Here is a 17,049-nt window from a genome sequence, read left to right as displayed (position 1 = left end):
CTACTCAGGAGCAGGAGAGTAGAACAGCGGGAAAGTTTGATTTTAATCAACACACAAAAAGACGGAGGAATAGCGGGTCAGACAACATCTGTGGATCGAAAAAATGGACGATTTCCAGCATTTGAAGTCTCTTTTGACTACTTTATTTTCTGTTATGATACCCCTCCCGGTCAGCGGGCGATGTCTAACCTGCGCCAGATTGACATAAGGCCCGGGTGTATGTCAGTCTTCCCAGCCAGGGGTAGCGCTGTGCACGGTCGGTACAAAGTCCGGGAGTTTTCCGTTCTCCCGGCTGGGATGGCGCCTGGGATCTCGGTTGTGTGTCAGTCCTCCAGTCCAGAAGCAGCGCTGTAGGGAGCCCAGGCTCCTGTGTACTGTATATCAGCCCTCCCAGCCGGGTTGTCGCTGTGCCCAGACCTGGGTTGTGTTAGCCCTCCCAGCCGGGGGCAGCGCTGTTACTGATTTGTGCCCAGGCCTTGGTGTATGCTCGTCTTCCTGGCCGGGGCGGAGCTGTTTGTATCTGGGCGCGGGTGTGTCAGCCTTGGGCCGAAGGTAAATAAGCTCTCTGACGGTCGCAGGGAGCAACGGCGTGGACGAGGTGAGTGCGGGAGAGTCAGGTCTGGCTTCCCCTCCAGACAACCCGAGACATCTGGTCGGTGTCGGCAGTTTACACCGCGGACAGAGCCGGCAGTTGCCGGAGGAACGTCAGGGTCTGCCAGAGAGGGAGACTCAGGGCCCCGAAGGCAGTTGCTCGATTGAGATGGGATCAATGTTCAATCCCGTTGTGGGGAGGAGTGATCAATGTTTAATCCCCTTGCGGGGAGGGGGAATCCGTCAAGGTGTAGAATCAGTGTTTAAACTGCCTGACGGGGTTGAGATCCGCATTTAAACTTCTTAGAGAGAGTGGGGCCCATGTTCAATGCCCTTTGGGGAGGGGTTAGCAGTGTTTTATCGTTTTGAGAGGGCGTGATCAGCATTTAATCCTTCAGGAGGGTGGAAGCAGCCTGAGGGATGGGTCAGTGTTTAAATTTCTAAAGGGGGTGGGATCAATATTTAAATTTCTTGAGGAGGGATTAGGATCATTATTTAAACTCCTTGTTAGGGTGGGATCAGCATTCAAAATCCTCAAGGAGAGTGGGATCACTGTTAAGTGCCTTTGGGGAGGTTGGGTTCAGAAAAAACACTTGTGTTCACCGTTTGTCACGAAAGGCTCTGGAAGGGAGTGTTGTGCTGTGATTTCCACCTCCTGCAGCCTCCACAATGCAGGTTCTTGGGAGAGGAAGATACATTAAGAGTTGGGGGAGAGTTCGTGTAGTGGTTATTGTTGATGAGAATTTCCTCATTGCCCAGACTGTCATCTTCTGCTTTTGTAATCTAGTTCTAGTTCCCAACGTTCTTCCCCTATTGCCAAGCTCTCAGATCCTGCAGCCCCTATCCACCTTTCTGGATCTCTTCCAGCGGAAATTCACTTTGCACAACGTGTAACCTCATCCAGTTGCATGACACTTTTTAAAATACTAACTTCTGCAATCCCATTAATCTGCCTCTTACCTGCTCCCGAGGCTGCATTGACAGGCTGTCTGTTTTAAAACTTTCATCTTGCTTTTAGAATTAGAATCAGAGAATCAGGTTTAATATCGCCAGTTTCTGTTGTGAAATTTGTTAACTTTACAAAGCAATATCTGATAAATATAAAGAGAAAAGCTGAATTACTGTAAGGATTTCTATTAAGTAAAATAAACAGTGCAAAAACAGAAATAAAAAGCAGTAAGGTAGTGTTGTGGGTTCAATGTCCATTTAGAAATCGGATGGCAGAGGGGAAGAAGCTGTTCCTGAATCGCTGAGTGTGTGCATTCAGGCTTCTGCACCTCCTTCTTGACAGTAACAATGAGAAGAGACCATGTCCTGTATGATAGGGGCCCTTAATGATAGACGCTGCCTTCCTGAGGCATCTTGGATACTACGGAAGCTGGTACCCATGATGGAACTGACTAATTTTACAACTTTCTGCAACCTACTTTGATCTTGTGCAGTTGCCCCACCCCCAAACCAGACAGTGATGCAGAATGCTCTACACAGTACATTTGTAGAAGTTTTTGAGTTCACTGATTTCACCACCATTTCCTGAGCTTTCACCACCCCCTCAACTCTGTAACGTCTTTTGGCCATACAACTATAACATCATGAGGGGGAATAGACAGGGTGAACACATCATCTTATTCCCAAGGAGGGGGGAACAAAAAGCTAGTGGGCATAGGTTTGAAGTGAGAGGGCAAAGGGAGTTGCAGGGAAAACTTCCTCATGCAGAGTGCGTATTGAATGATGTGCCAGAAAAAGGGATTGAGGGATAGTAGCAACATTTAAAAGACATTTAGATAACTACACAGGGAAGAGGGGTATGTCAAACATTGGGAAATGGGAATCATATGATGGACACCATAGATGGCACGGACGAGTTGGGCTGAAGGGCCTGTTTCGCTATATTACTCTATGAACCCCCTTCTCCAGTCCTGACCTCCCTACCTGTGGATCATGGCTGTGGAATTCATTCTGCTTTTACAAGCATAAGAAAGAGCAGAACGTCCAGCTCCTTCAGCCTGCTGCACCATTTATCAAAGTCATGGTTCATCTACGTACCTCAAATATTATTTGCCTGCCTTTCTCTGGATCCTTTTAAAATGCAGCAATCTATCAACATCTCTTTCTGACTAACTCAGTCTCCACAATCCTCCAAGATAACAATTTCCAAAGACGCCCTGCCATTGCATGAAGGACACATTTCCTCATTTCGGCCCTAAGTGGCCAGCCCGTTGTTCTGAGACCATGACTCCACAGCCAGGAGTAACATCCTCCCTGCAAAACCTCATTGAGGTCACCTCTATTCTTGTAAACTCTAGCGAATGCAAGCTCAGCCTACTCGGTTTCCCACATGCGGTGAACAAGAAGGACTCTCTTTCTGCAATGAGCATATCTCGTTCAGGTAAGGAGACCAAAGTGTACCCAGTACGCTAGGTTGTGGCTTTACTAAAGCCCTCAAATTGCATGAAAGCATCTTTACTCTTACATTCAAATTCTCATGCAATAAAATATCATTTGCCCAGTCACTCATTTTACTTTAGATTTCAGAATCAGCAGTCTGTTGTGTGTCTATATCACCTACATACTACAATTTCAGGGACATCTTAGAAAGCCATAGTCATAGAACACTACAGATAGAAACAGGTCCTTTGGCCTATCTAGTCTGTGCCACTCTATTCATCTGCCTAGTTCCATTGCCATGCACCCGGACCATAGCCCTCTGTACACCTCCCATTCATCTTAAATGTTGAAATTGAACCTGCATTCACCACTTTTGCTGGCAGCTCGTTCCACACTCTGACCACCCTCTTGAATGAAGAAGTACCTATTTATGATCCCCTAAACATTTCACTTTTCATCTTAAACCCATAACTTGTAAACTCTTCTTGGGCTTCCAGCCTGGTAAAGGTATTGATTTTAACTGAGGTTTTAATGACAAACTCTGCCATCTTCATCAGGGATGATGACTGGGCATGTCTAGTCTGGTGGTATTTAAACCCCTGCCATCTGTCCCTCCTGATTGGTTCGACCTCATCCAATCAGGTATCCACTATCCCACCTTGTTTACAATCAAATTCCAGTTCATACTTAGAGCCAGACCTTTGTCTTTGTGAAACTTCTTTTCCTCTAGCTTTATTTCAATGGCTTCCTTCAGAAAGCAATGTTCTGCTACTCCCTATTTCTCCGGTTAACCCAGACAGATACACCTCCTGTGCTCCTTGATAGGGGTTTCCATTGTGTGTCCCATCTGGATGATAGACACTGCTCTGCATTCACAGGGAGTCATGTAAACGACAGCTGTCCTGAGTTCCAGGTCATCTTTCCCACATAATCTGTAATTTGAGCTTCCTTACATGTTTGTGGATGGTATTAATGTTGATATTTCTTCAGGATCCTACCGATCCTTCCAGTGAAATATAGGGAAGACAGTTGATAGCAATTGGTTATTCTCTGTTGTTAGGTTTCCTAGTTTTTCTGTCAGCCTTTTTAAGGGACTGGTTGATTTCCTTCAGCCTGTAGCCATTCTGTAGGAAAGTCATGTGTAATTGTCCTATTTCCTTGTGGAGATTCTCTGGGTCGAACATAGTTTTCACACAGTTAATCAAAGTAGAAAGAACCGTTCTTTTTTGGGAGGTGTGATGGTGACTGCTATTGTTGAGGTATAAACCTGTGTGAGTGTGTTTCCGCCATGCCCGAGGCTACTACCTGATTTCTATTGTATTAGAATATCCAGGAATGGGAGGCATCCATTTTCTCCATCTGCATTGTAAGTTGAATGCTTGGATGTATGCTACTCAGATGGTTGTGGAGCAATTGCAGTGCTTGAAGTCCATGAGGCCACACTACGAAGGTGTCATTGATGTATCTGAAGAAGCATTTGAGGCATAAGGGTGATGAACTCAAAGCCCTCCATGTTGAAACTAGCAATAGCTGGCGATGAGGGCGATCCCATGGCCTCTACATCTGTTTTTTAGTCGTAGTTCCCCTTGTAGAGGAAGTACGCTGATGTAAGGGTGTGTTCAAAAAGATCATTGCTACCCTTATCAAATCTTGACTGCAGGATGACCAAACTGTCCACAGTGGGAACTCTTGTGAACAGGGACATAGCAGTATTTCAGTGGAGTAAAGGAAATTACAGTGGTATGAGAGGGGAGTTGGCCACAGTAAATTGAATGGAGCTGGTAGCAGGGATGTCAGCAGAGCAGAAATGGAGTGACTTTCTAGGAGAAATGAGGAAGGTGCAGGATAGATGTATTCCAAAATCAAAGAAATACTCAAATGGCAAAATACTCATTTAGTTCATCTGCCATCTCCTTGACTCCCGTTATTATTATTATTTCTCCAGCTTCATTTTCTAGCAGTCGTATATCCACTCTCATCGCTCTCTTTTTTTTTTACATACTTGAAAAAGCTTTTACTGTCCACTTTGATATTGTTTGCTAACTTGCTTTCATATTTCAATTTTTCCCTCCAAATGATTCTTTTAGTTGCTCTCTGTAGGGTTTTAAAAGCTTCGATGTGTGCCAGATTGAATTGAACTGACTTTATTACTTACATCCTTCATATACCTGAGGAGTAAAAATCTTTATGTCTCCGTCTAAATGTGCAATGTGCAATTTACAGTGAGTTTAACATAGAAATACAGTTTTGTCAGCATGAATTAAGCAGTCTGATGGCCTGTTGGAAGAAGCTGTTCCGGAGCCTATTGGTCCTGGTTTTTATGCTGCGGTACCATTTCCCAGATGGTAGCTGCTGGAACAATTTGTGGTTAGGGTGACTCAGGTCCCCAATGATCCTTCAGGCCTTTTTTACATACCTGTCTTGGTAAATGTCCCAAGTAGTGGGTGTTCGCATCTACTGATGCGCTGGGCTGTCCTCACCACTCTCTGCAGAGTCCTGCGATTGAGGGAGGTACAGTTCCCATACCAGGCAGTGATACAGCCAGTCAGGAGGCTCTCAATTGTGCCCCTATGGAAAGTTCTTAGGATTTTGGGGCCCATACCAAACTTCTTCAGCCATCTGAGGTGAAAGAGGCGCTGTTGTGCCTTTTTCACCACACAGTTGGTATGTACAGACCATGTGAGATTTTCAGTGATGTTTATGCCGAGGAACTTAAAATTGTTCACCTTCTTAACCCCAGATCTATTGATGTTAATAGGGGTTTGCCTGTCTCCATTCCTCCTGTAACCCACAATGAGCTCCTTTGTTTTTACGACATTGAGGGAGAGGTTATTTTCTTGACACCACTGTGTCAGTGTGATGAATTCTTCTCTGTAGACTGCCTCGTTATTATTTGAGATCAGGCCAATCCATATAGTGTCATCAGAAAGTTCAACTAGCAGATTGGAGCTGTGGGTGGAGACAGTGTCATGCATATAAGGAGAGTAAAAGAGGTGGCTTAGTATACAGCGCTGAGGGGCACCCGTGTTAAGAGTCAGAGGGGCAGAGATGAGGGAGCCCACTCTTACCACCTGCCAGCGATCTGACAGGAAGTCCAATATCCAGCTACTCAAGGAAGGGTGATGGCCAAGATCTCTAAGCTGATTGTCGAGCCTGGAGAGAATTATGGTTTTGAATGCTGAACTGTAGTCCAAGAACAGCATTCTCACATAAGCATGTGTTGAATTAGATGATGGAATAGATTGCTTCGTTGCCAAGTTGGCAGATGATATGGAGATTGGTGGAGGAGCAAGTAGCGTTGAGGAAATGGGTAGGGTGCAGAAGTACTTAGATTAGGAGAATGGGCAAGAGAGTGGCAAATGAAATACAGTGTTGGGAAATGCATGGTCATACACTTTGCTGGTAGAAATAGATGTGCGGACTATTTTCTAAACGGGGAGGAAATCCAAAAATCTGAGATTCAAAGGGACTTGGGAATCATTGTGCAGAACATCGTGAAGGTTAACTTGCAAGTAGAGTCGGCAGTGAAGAAGGCATCTGCATGTTAGCATTCATTTTAAGAGGTCTAGAATACAAGAACAAGGATGTGACACTGAGGCTTTATAAGGCTTCACTGTGAGTATTGTCAACAGTTTTGGGCTCATCTGAGAAAAGGTGTGCTGGCATTGGAGAGGGTTCAGAGGAGATTCCAGAAAGCAAGGGTTCCAGGAACAAGGAAAGTTAGATGACTCGGGGTCTACTCAATGGAATTTAGAAAGATGAGGGGGATCTCATTGTAACCTTTTGAATGTTGAAAGACCTAGACAGAATTGATGTGGAAAGGATGTTTCCCATGGTGGGGGAGTCTGAGACAAGGGGGCACTGCCTCAGGATAGAGGGGCATCCATTTAAAATTGAGTTGGTGAGAAATTTCTTTAGCCAAAGGGTGGTAAATCTGTGGAAGTTATTACCACCAGCAGCTGTGAAGGCCAGGTCGTTGGGTGTATTTAAGATAGAACTTGATATGTTTTTCATTGGACACAGCATTGAAGTTTATGGGGAATGGGGCTGAGGAGGGGAAAAAAGGATCAGTCAAATTGGAGTTTACTGCATATGTCCGTGTGTGCACAGGTGCAATGAAAATCTTACTTGCAGCAGCATCCGAGCACACAGCGTCAAATAAGCAGCATTCATAAGCAAAACACAGACATAAATTAAACATAGTTTTACAACAAATAGAATTTCACATACTCTAACTTCGTTCATCAACTTGTCAGGGACAATTTCAAAAGCCTTTTAATAAGCTATGTACACCACGTCCTGACGAAGGGTCTCGGCCCGAAACGTCGACAGTGCTTCTCCCTATAGATGCTGCCTGGCCTGCTGTCTTCCACCAGCATTTTGTGTGTGTTGTTTTACTGCCACATTCTCTGGTTTCCTCCTTTTCTCTACTAGATGCATCGTCAAAGAACGCCAACAAACAAACATGATTCCTTTTCACAAATTGAGGTTGACTGCTGAATCATAATCCTTTCCAAATGTCTTGATAATTCCTTAATAGGTGAATCCATCTTTTTCTGACGCCGGCTGTTTTCTCTCTGTATCTCCATCCTTTCTTACCCACTGGGCCTGCATCTGCCGCTCTCCAGTGTGCAGGAATTGTTCCAGGATCCACAAAGGTTGGGGAGGTGATAAGCAGAGCACCCACTAAATCCACAGCCAGCTCCTGAAAAGTTTGGGACATGGATCATTGGGAGTTACCTGATTTCCAGCTCATTAACTTCTCTAGCGATAATTCTCTGATAATATTTTTTTACTGCCTTACTTGCCCTGCACCTTTAGTTTCCCAATATTCTAGGAGTCGTTTTTGTGTCCCTTGTTTTTGTTTTCAGAATCAGAATGAAGTTTATTATCACTGGCATGTGACGTAAAACTTATTAATTTAGCAGCAGCAGTTCAATGCAGTACATAATCTAGCAGAGAGAGAAAAATAATAATGAATAAACAAGTAAATCACCTGGATATATTGAATAGATTTTAAAAAAATGTGCAAAAGCAGAAAAACTACTGTATATTAAAAAAGTGAGTTAGTGTCCAAAGCTTCAATGTCCATTTAGGAATAGGATGGCGGGGGAAGAAGCTGTTCCTGAATCACTGAGTGTGTACCTTCAGGCTTCTGTATCTCCTATCTGATGGTAATAGTGAGAAAAGGGCATGCCCTGGGTGCTGGAGGTCCTTAATAATGGACGCTGCCTTTCTGAGACACTGCTCCCAAAAGACGTCCTGGGTACTTTGTAGGCTCGTACCCAAGATGGACCTGACTAGATTTACAACCTTCTGCAGCTTCTTTTGGTCTTTCGGCCCCTCTGTACCAGACAGTGATGCAGCCTGTCAGAATGCTCTCCACGGTACAACTAGAGAAGTTTTTGAGTGTATTTGTTGACATGCCAAATCTCTTCAAACTCCTAATAAAGTATAGCCACTGTCTTGCCTTCTTTATGACTACATCGATATGTTGGGACCAGGTTAGATCCTCAGAGATCTTGACACCCAGGAACTTGAAGCTGCTCACTCTCTCCACTTCTGATCCCTCTATGAGGATTGGTATGTGTTCCTTCATCTTATCCTCCCTGTAGTCCACAAACAGCTCTTTTGTCTTACTGTCGTTGAGTGCCAGGTTGTTGCTGCGACACCACCCCACTAGTTGGCATATCTCACTCCTGTACACCCTCTCATCTCCATCTGAGATTCTGCCAACAATGACAGACAGACAGACATACTTTATTGATCCCGAGGGAAATTGGGTTTCGTTACAGCTGTACCAACCAAGAATAGTGTAGAAATATAGCAATATAAAACCACAAATAATTAATAATAATGAGTAAATAAAGCCAAGTGGAAATAAGTCCAGGACCAGCCTATTGGCTCAGGGTGTCTGACACTCCGAGAGAGGAGTTGTAAAGTTTGATGGCCATAGGCAGGAATGTCTTCCTATGCTGCTCAGTGTTGCATCTCGGTGGAATGAGTCTCTGGCTGAATGTACTCCTTTGCCTGACCAGTACATTATGGAGTGGATAGGACATATTGTCCAAGATGGCATGCAACTTGGACAGCATCCTCTTTTCAAACAATGGTATAACATCAGCAAATTTATAGATGGTATTTAAGCTATGCCTCGTCACACAGTTATGTGAATATAGAGAGTAGAGCAGTGGGCTAAGCACACATCCCTGAAGTGTTATCACCAATCCGGACAGTCTGTGGTCTTCTGGTTAGGAAGTCGAGGATCCAGTGGCGGAGGGACAGAGGCCCAGGTTCTGCAACTTCTCAGTCAGGATTGTGGGAATGATGGTATTAAATGCTGAACTATAGTCAATGAAAAACATCCTGACATATGTTGTCCAGGTGGTCTAAAGCCGTGTGGAGAGCCATTGAGATTGTGTCTGCCATTGTCCTATTGTGGCAATAGGTAAATTGTAATGGGTCCAGGTCCTTGCTGAGGCAGGAGTTCAGTCCAGTCATAACGAACCTCTCAAAGCATTTCATCACTGTCGATGTGAATGCTACTGGGTGATAGTCATTAAGGCAGCCCACATTGTTCTTCTTTGGCACTGGTATAATTGTTGCCTTTTTGAAGCAAGTGGGAGCCTCTGTCCATAGCAGTGAGAGGTTGAAAATGTCCTTGAATACTCCCGCTACTTGGCTGACATAGGTTTTCAGATCCTTACCAGGTACTCCATCGGGACCTTCTGCTTTATGAGGATTCACTCTCTTTAAAGACAGTCCAACATCGGCCTCTGAGACAGAGATCACAGAGTCATCAAGTGCAGCAGGGATCTTCACAGCCGTAGTTGTGTTCTCCCTTTCAAAATGCACATAGAAGATGCTGAGTTCATCTGGTAGTGAAGCATTGCTGTCATTCTTGTTATTGGGTTTCACTTTGTAGGAAATAATGTCTTGCAGTCACTGCTAGAGGTGCCGTGCATCTGATATCGCCTCCAACCTCATTCGAAATTGTCTCTTCGCCCTTGAAATAGTCCTCCACAAATCATACCTGGTTTTCTGGTACTGACCTGAGTTGCCAGACTCGAATGCCACAGATCTAGCCTTCAGCAGACGATATACCTCCTGGGTCATTCATGATTTTTGGTTTGTAAATGTACAGTAAGTCTTTGTAGGCACACATTCACCCACACAGGTTTTAATGAATTCCTGAATACATTCTGGTCTACCAATTCAAAGCAGTCCTGTAGGCTTCCCTTGACTATACCTTCTTGATCCTCACTATTGGTGCTGTAGTCTTCAGTCTCTGCCTATACTCTGGGAGTAGAAGTACTGCTCGGTGATCAGACTTCCCGAAGTGAGGGCGTGGAATAGCATGGTAGGCATTCTTGCTGGTGGTGCAGCAATGGTCCAGTGTAGTTTCCTTTGATATTGCAAGAGATCTGTTAATGGTAATTGCTTAGTGATCTTTTTCAGACTGGCCTGGTTAAAATCTCCCAAAATGATAGTGAAGGCTTTAGGGTGCGCTGTATAGACTGTATAGATCTATCCTGATGGTGTATAGTCAACCCATCAATCTGAATCGCTGCATCTGGTGTGGAAGGGGTTGACCAGGATTCTGTACAACAAAGGAGACACATGGTCCAGTGTTCCTCTGATTTTGCACCTTGGCTCTGAGATTGTTAATTTTATTCACCAGAGATTGTATGTTTGCCAGTAAGATCTTCAGTATTGGGAGTTTAAAACCCCGTTTCCTTAAATGCACTTGTAATCCTGATCCTGATCTTAAATCTCCTACTCCTTACCTTTAGCCTTTGTCCTCTGGCTTTAGACAGTCTTGTTAAACCTCTTACCATCTCTGCCCCTCATGTATACCTTGATCAGGTCTCAGTCCTCTCCTGATGACTCTCCTCTGCATCTTCTAGAGTGTAATCACGTACTTCCTGTCGTGGAGTAACGGAACTGTGTGCTTTCATTGCGGTCTAACTGATATTTTATAGAGTTGTACCATAACTTCCTAGTCTTGCATTCTATGCACCAGTTAATAATGGGAAATAGTTGCTGCAAAGTGCCTATTGGGAGTGTTGTGGAGCCTGGACAAATGCCAAGCTGTGACTCTGTTGAAATAGCATTCTGTTTCTCTGAGTCGTTACTGTATTGAAATGTTGTGTGGCTGTTGAGCAACTTTCCGTTAGGAATGCAGGCAACAATGCATGGTTTTGTGTGGTCAGTTCATCAAGGAAGCGGAAAAGTGTTGTGAAAGCAACGCCTGACTGATTTGGAAAATCCAACTGTTTAATATCCCCAACGTTAAAGCCCATCTGTTACGTGATCAAGCTGCTGACTTGGCTGATGCTGTGGCAGAGGTCCCCTGATTCAGCTCAGTGTTGCACTGACCCAGAAAATACCACATGTCATTTGATTCAGGCATCTGGGCTGTTCATACCATGTCGCGTGGTATGATCACCACATCATCGGAATCTCCAAACTCTCCAGTGTGACAATGACTCAAGTGGAGTCATTGTGAGAAAGGATTGTGAAAGAAGTGTAAATTGCCCTTTTCAGAAGTAATTGACTCCTGTTGGATGGTGAGATGGATCTACCTCTCAATCTACCCCGTTAACATCCTGTACGTTACTACCTACCTGCATAGTGCTTCCTCTGTAACTAACACTTTAAGGGTATTAGATCGAGTGGACGGTCAGAAACTTTATTCCTAGGGTGAAAATGACTAATTCAAAGAGACATAACTTAAGGTGTTTGGAGGGAAGTTCAGGCAGGATATCTGTGGTAAGTTTTTTACACACACAAAGGTGGGTGTGTGCAATCACCCTGCCAGGAGTGGTGGTAGAGGCAGGTAGATTAGGAGCATTTAAGAAGCTTTTCGATAGGTGCATGGATGATGGAAAGATGGAGGACCATGTAGGAGAAAAGGATTGGATTGATTTTAGAGTAGGTTAAAAGGTTGACACAAAATCATGGGCTGAATGGCCAGTATTGTGATATAATCTTCTATACTGCATCCTGTTACTGTTTTGCCTTGTATTACCTCAGTGTAATTCAATGTATTAGCAGTATGCATAACAATTTTTTTTAATGACACCTCAATACACATGACGATAATAAAATAATTTACCAATTTTGCCATCTACATCTCTGCACTCTTGCACCCCATCCCCTGTTTGTCAGTCAGGGCACTGGGTATACAAGTTGGGATGCTATATTGCAATTGTGCAAGATGTTGATGGGGTCACACCTGGGGTATTGCGTGCACTTTTGTTTACCTTGTTTTTGGAAAAATGTCACTAAGCTGGAAAGAGTGCTAAGAAGATCTATGAGAATGTTTCCAGGACTCAAGGGCCTGAGTACTGCTCCACTTAAATGTGGACATGCATTTCCTGCAGCAGTTTAGAGTGGATCCGGTCTGTTCTCCAGAGAGAGCAAATATGCCGATGCCTATCGTTGAAGTGGTCGTTCTCCAGCCTGTGCTGGCTAGGTCATAGACATTAGAGCATAGGAGACTGAGGGGTGAAGTTATAGAGGTGTATAAGGGCACAGACAGGATAAATACACTGTCTATAAAGATCAGTGAATTACAACAGTGTTGAGGTTATACAATAGAACACCAGAGCATAGTGCAGCCCCTTCAGCCCAGGGAAAGGAAATCACAAATAGAGGGTGTAGGTTTAAGGTGAGAGGGGAAAGGGTTCAAAAGGACTTGAGGGGCAACTTCCTCACACAAAGAATGGTGTCAGAGGAAGTAGTTGAGACAGGTGTAATATATTTAAGATACGTGAACAGGTACGTGAATAGGAAATATTTAGAGGGATGTAGGCCAGGCACAGGCAGATAGGATTAGTTTAGGGCACTGTGGTCGGTATGGACAAGTTGGGCTGAAGGGTCTGTGTCCGCGGTGTATCACTCTTGTGCGTGGTGGAGTGGAGATACATCTCTACCAAAGGAGGTGTAAGGTGCTGCTTCCCTTCCCTCCATTAGCCTCCAGGTCAACCTTGGGCAAGATGTAGTACCTGCTTAGCAACCCCCCACCTCCCCACCAGTCATGTGAAGCCATGGGAGCAGATGGTTATAAGAACATTTGGTGCATATCCCAAGTCCTAATTATGTGACCACTTATGCAATGCAACTTCTGAAGAGTATTGATAATGGGTGTGGTCACGCATCCTGTAAAGACACTGCCCAGAAGAAGGCAACAGCAAACTACTCCTGTATAAAACTTTGCGAAGAACAGTCATGGTTATGGAAAGACTGTGATCATATAACATGGCACACAATGATAATGAGCACTCTTGTTTTTCTAGTGTTCTGACTATTACGTAGCATCCTCCAGTGTCACGAATTCTGCTAATTTGAATCTTTACCATGGTTTCCCCTGAGTTGGTGTCTGAACTTAATCAAGTCCCATGGCATTTGAAATGCAGACAGCTGACACCTCAGTTCATCTCCCTCACCTTCTGCTTCGATGGAGCAGAATTTTCTGGCTCTGTAGAAATTTTTCAGCTTCCTGGACTTTGACTGGCTTTCCCCTCAAGCCTGCCATTCTTTTCCTACCTGTGCCTTTCGGTTCTGCGATTCAGTTTCTCAGAACTGAATATTCTCAGCTCTTTGTGAGTCAGAATTCCAAATGTTCACCGTCCTCAGAATAAGAAATTTCTCTTCAAACAGCTCACTGCTTATTGTATGATATCACACCCTGGTTCTTGACTTTGTATCACAAGGGATCCGTCCCTTAGCAAATCCCCTTCTGATCTCTCTCTCTGAATCTTGTCCTAGCATCGTCTCTGAGGTAAAGATAACCTTCATCAGGGATGAGATAAAAGCTGCACCGGTATACTGTCACAACCTGGTACACCTGTGGCCTGCTCTGATTAACTGAGAGCAATAGACTCATGAAATCACAACACTAGAACAGGCCCTTCAACCCACCTCAAATGCCCATTTACACTAATTCTACATTAATCCCATTTTATTTTCCTCACTTTCTCATTAACACCCACCTTCCCCCCCAGAATTTCCCATTCACCTCTGCATCTGATAGAGATTGTGGTTATTTGGTCATGTACATCAAAACATACAGTGAAATGTGTCGTTTGCGTCAGTCCAGCACAGTCCACAAATATCACCAGGTTTCTGGCGGCAGCATAGCAGGGCCACAATTTATTAACCCTTCCTAATCATGCATCTTTGGAATGTGCAGCAAGAACACCTGGAGGAAACCCATGTGATCACAGGGAGAAGAGACAAACTACTTACACACAGCAGTAGGAATTGAACCCTGATCATGGCGCTGTAAAGCATTATGTAGCCGCGATGGTGCCAAGTTGCCTCATGAACAAAGTCGCTAGAGAGAAGTACGAGCAGATGTGAAGCAGTCTCTCAATTTGACAAAATGAGACAGGTAGGCATTGTATTGAGACCCCTTCAGGAGGAAAAATGCCTGCTTGACCCAAAGCTACACACCATTTCATACACTAAATATTAAAGGACAATTCAGGACAATTCCATATTTACAATCACAAACAAGAAAATCTGCAGATACTGAAAATCAGAGCAACACACACACAAAATGCTGGAGGAACTCTGCAGGCCAGACAGAATCTAGGAAAACAGTACAGTTGACATTTCGGGCTGAAACCCTTCAGCAGGACTGGAGAATAAAGTTGAGGAGTAGATTTAAAAGGTGAAAGGGCAGAGAAACAAGGTGATGGGTGAAACATGGATGGGAAGAGATGAAGTAATGAGCTGGGAAGTTCATTGGTAAAAGAGAGAGAAGGCCATAGAAGAAAGAAAAAGGGGAAGGAGCACCAGACGGAGGCAATGGCCGGGCGAGGAGATAAGGTGAGAGAGGGAAAAGGGATGGGAAATAGTGAAGGGGGGGGGGCATTACTGGAAGTTTGAGTATCAATGTTCATGCCATCAGGTTGGAGGCTTACCAAATGGAATATAACGTGCTGAAGTGTTCCACCAACCTAAGTGTGGCCTCATCTCAACAGAGGAGGAGGTCATGGATGGACATATGGGAATGGGAAGTGGAATTAAAATGAGTGGCCACTGGGAGATCCTGCTTTTTCTGGCGGACGGAACATAGGTGCTTGATAAAGCGGTCTCCCAATCTACGTTGGGTCTCACTGATATACAGGAGGCCACACTGGGAGCACCAAACACAGTAAATGACACCAGCAGACTCACAGGTGAAGTGTTGCCTCACCTGGAAGGACTGTTCAGGGCCCTGAATGGTAGTGAGGGAGGAGGTGTAGCATTAATTCCAGTTGCAAGGGTAAGCGCCACGAGGGAGATCAGAGGGAAGAGGTGAATGGACAGGGGAGTCACATAGGGAGTGATCCCTGCTGAAAGCAGAAAGTGGGGAGGGAAGAGGGAAAGATGTGCTGGTGGTAGGATCCTGTTGGAGTGGGCGGAAGTTTTGGAGAATTATGTGCCGGATGTGGAGGCTGGTGGAGTGGTAGGTGAGGACAAGGGGAACCCTATCCCTGGTAGAGTGGTGGGAGGATGGGATAAGAGCAGACATGCATGAAATGGAAGAAATGCAGCTGACGGCAGCATTGATAGTGGAAGAAGGAAGCCTCTTTCTTTGAAAAAGGAAGACATCTCCTTTGTTCTAGAATGAAAAGCCTCATCCTAAGAGCAGATGCAACAGAGATGGAGGAATTAAAAGAAGGAAGTGGCATTTTAACAAGTAACAGAGTGGGACTAGGTATAGTCCAGGTATCTGTGAGAGTCCATAGATTTATAATAGACATTGGTGGATAAACTGTCTCTGGAGATAGAGACAGTAAGATCAAGAAAGGGGAGGGAGGTGTCGGAAATGGGCCAGATAAATTCGAGGGCAGGGTGAAAGTTGGAGGCAAAGTGGATAAAGCCAATGAGTTCAGGAAGCAGCGCCAATGTAGTTGTCGAAAAGTGCGGGGCAGTCACCAGAGTAGTCTTGGAATGTAGACTGTTCCACGTAGGTGACAAAAAGGCAGGCATAGCTGGGACCAGTGCAAGTGCTCATAGCTACACCTTTTGCTTGAAGGAAGTGGGAGCAGACAAAGGACAAATTATTAAGAGAGAGGACAAGTTCCACTAGATGGAGGAGAGTGGTGGTAGAGGGGAACTGGTTGGGTTTGGTGCCCAGAAAAAAAATGGAGAGCTTTGAGGTCTTCCTGGTAGGGAATGGAAGTGTATAGGGACTGGACATCCAAAATACTATTATGGGGACCAGAGAACAAAATCATTGAAAAGATCCAGAACGTGAGAAGTGTCATGATGTAGGTAGGAAGGGACTGAATTGGGGAGATATAACAGTCGAAGTATGCCGATATGAGTTCAGTGGGGCAGGAACAAGCTGAAACAATGCGTCTACCTGGACAAGCAGGTTTGTGAACAAGCTGAAACAATGCTTCCTTTGAACTATACGCAATCTTCACACCTCCCTCTTCGCCCCCACACTACCAACACCCAAATACACAGAACATTCACACCTCCCTCTTCGCACTCAAATGATACACAAATAGTTAATTTAAATCAGTATTAAAATCATTTAATCCAATTAACTGTGGTTCATGGTTCTTAGGAACCCATTGTTCAGAGCTGCATTTTAGATTCAACCCACATGTAATAATCCATCCTGAAGATCTGTAGCTGAAGTCAGTTGCTGGAGTTGTTTTTGTGAATGTGCTAACCCCAAAAAGTACTTTAACATTGCCTCATTAGGAGCATTTCATAAGGTCCAATTAACCTACCAACTTGCACATCTTTGAGGTGTGGGAGGAAACCCATGAAATCACAGGGAGTGCGTACTAACTCAACACAGACAGAGGTTAGGATTTAACCTGGGTCTGTGACACTGCGAGACAGCGGCATTGCTAGCTGCACCATTGTCCTGCCCAGGTTACCAGTTTAATGATGAACATCTGAGTTTGATGGTTATATTTTAATGACCTGATTCATTGCCCAGCATGGGAATTGGCCCAGAGTCTCACCCTAATGCTCTTAGGTGCCACACCATAATGTTCAGGAGCAGTAATCAGAATCAGGTTTATTATCACTGGCTCTTGCCCTACAACGATC

General features: G+C 44.5%; 1 protein-coding gene across 1 annotated transcript in view; it reads left to right on the top strand.

Moving 5' to 3' along the window:
• The first annotated feature begins 443 nt into the window (after window positions 1-443).
• LOC132394568 (flotillin-1-like) overlaps window positions 444-17,049 on the top strand; it is a 60,629-nt gene continuing 44,023 nt past the window's right edge. Inside the window, exon 1 of the mRNA XM_059970866.1 lies at window positions 444-598. The gene's annotated coding sequence lies outside the window, so the exon portion shown is untranslated. The remainder of the gene's footprint in view (window positions 599-17,049) is intronic.

This window comes from Hypanus sabinus, chromosome 5 (assembly GCF_030144855.1).
Source record: "Hypanus sabinus isolate sHypSab1 chromosome 5, sHypSab1.hap1, whole genome shotgun sequence".
Taxonomy (NCBI): domain Eukaryota; kingdom Metazoa; phylum Chordata; class Chondrichthyes; order Myliobatiformes; family Dasyatidae; genus Hypanus; species Hypanus sabinus.
The sequence above is the reverse complement of the archived record's forward strand: the minus strand, read 5'-3'. Positions and strand labels throughout refer to the sequence as shown.